Genomic DNA, 2,134 nt, shown 5'->3' on the forward strand with positions numbered 1-2,134 from the left:
CACAACACAACACAACACAACACAGAAGAACAAATATTTCCCGCATCTATCAGGTGCATTGATCTATGGCTATTTTTTTAATTAACGCTCGGTTTCTTTTATTGCGCGGCTACGTGAAAAATGGGAAGCTCCACAATACAGCCTTTCCGCTGAACTTGAGCTTCAGTTGGCAACGTTTTCTTATTAGTTCATTTGTTATTGTTTTATTGCAGTTCCCAGGCGGTAGGGAAATTGTTCGCAGCCAAATAGTTGGCTCGGAAAATGAAAGGCAACTCGCAAGAATGTTTAATGGCATATTAGATGCTCTGCGGAATTGGGGAAACGTAATTGAAATGCCATGAAAATAAAGAAATTCGATCTCGGAAATGCGGCAAATTATTGCTCACTGAGACTTTAGGGAAAGAAAAGTTATTAATCATTTATTTGGAGTTTATCAAAAAATATCAGGTTACTTTAAAAGTAATCCAGGGAGATAGTAAATTATTAAGCATAGCCTTACAACACACATTTTTATATATTTGGTTTAATGTTTGTTTCAAATCAAATAGGTTATTTTCCTATTTCAACGGATTGTACACACATTATTGTTCCAAGTTGAACCCAAAGTACCCTTTGTCAGTGTATAAATATGAGAGCACTGTGAAATGTAAATGGATGAGCTGTCTGAAGTTCATTAGATGTTCTAAGCACGATTGGCGCTATAGATCACCCAGAGGGAGAAAGGTCTCGAGAAACGAAAACAGAAATGATACTGGAAGAGAGAGTGTTCAAGATGGAGCTACATATTTCCCATTCTACAATTAAGAAGGCCGCGACAAATTATGTTTAATGCGAAAGCATTTAGCTAAATTGAACCAGAGAGAAACCAAGAATTTTCAGCTGGTTTTGGCCACGAGGTGTTAGGTGTCAGCTCGTCTGGTTCTGTTAGTACCAGTCCAAATCGATGACAGACTAAACGAGCCGAGTTGACATTGAAGCGAAAGCAGCTCAAGAATCAGGCCGTACACAGAAAAAATATCTAGCTTAATCTACATTTTATTTAAGAAATTTATAACACCTTGTCAACACTTATAAATATGAAGAGCAAGTTCTTTTATCAAGAAAAAAGTAGAAAACAGTAAAAATGTTAACTCATGTATTCTATTTTTTTATGAATATGGCATTATTATTTTTTCCCTATATTTATGAAATGTTTTATCCTTTATTGTTCTCGAAATATTAAACAAGTTTGCGGAATAGATGTACACATCGACACCGGTATTGAAATGTTCTCCGGTTTCAAATTTCAGTTATAGAGTAACTGGGTTCTCAGTGTATATTGCCGTATTCCTCGCTTGGCCGACGTGTGTCTGGAATGACTAATTGAATAGAGCATGGGCTCGTATATCTCGCAGATACGTATCCGCCAGATACGTTAGGGAAGGCGTGTGCCCGGCCTAATGGCTAGGCTCAGCAACATGTTGCAATTAGTGCTCTTCGCTTGTCAATTTGGCCCTGGCAACATTCGCTGCCAAAAGCTGGCAACATTTAGCAGCGAAGAGAACGATGATTTGACGGCGAAAAAAAGAAACAATTTTTCCCTCCTCTAGATCGAATTCGCCGCTGGCCGGTTGCAACGACGATACAATCGCAATCGCGGCTCGCAACATGTTGGCTTCAAACCGGTCTGGCCATGAACTTGGTGAAAGAAGCTACCATGGCGAAGCTCTAGATGGGAGAAAAGTCTGCGCTGCGTTTTCCGCTTGGAAATTTTTAAAAGACGCTGCCGTCCAACGGCCTGGAACATTTGTAATCCGACGTTAGAAGTCAGCGGATCGTGGCCAAAACGCAGAGTGTCAAGCCAGTTGGTAGAAGTTGGTAGAACTGCGATTCTGACTCCTCCTGACTCTGGACTTCGCGTGTGTGTCTTTCTGTGTGTCCCAAGATTTGGAGTTACTGTTAGTTGACACTAATACGAGAGCGAGTGAAATACGAGAAATACAAGAAAAACCGAACGTGAATCGCGAGTGCAAAAAGTAACAAAAATAGAAAGAAGAAAACGCCAAAAAATAAAGTACGAATATCGCTATAAGCAATCCTCAGTATAAGCCAACACAAAACCGGAAGAAAACGAAACTCAGCAATCTTGGTCAAA

General features: G+C 39.8%; 1 protein-coding gene across 2 annotated transcripts in view; it reads right to left on the minus strand.

The window, feature by feature from the left end:
* The window catches only part of LOC120450228 (elongation factor-like GTPase 1), a 75,119-nt gene that overhangs the window by 43,136 nt on the left and 29,849 nt on the right, over positions 1-2,134 (minus strand). The window lies entirely within an intron of this gene.

The sequence above is a fragment of the Drosophila santomea genome, chromosome 3L (genome assembly GCF_016746245.2).
Source record: "Drosophila santomea strain STO CAGO 1482 chromosome 3L, Prin_Dsan_1.1, whole genome shotgun sequence".
NCBI lineage: Eukaryota > Metazoa > Arthropoda > Insecta > Diptera > Drosophilidae > Drosophila > Drosophila santomea.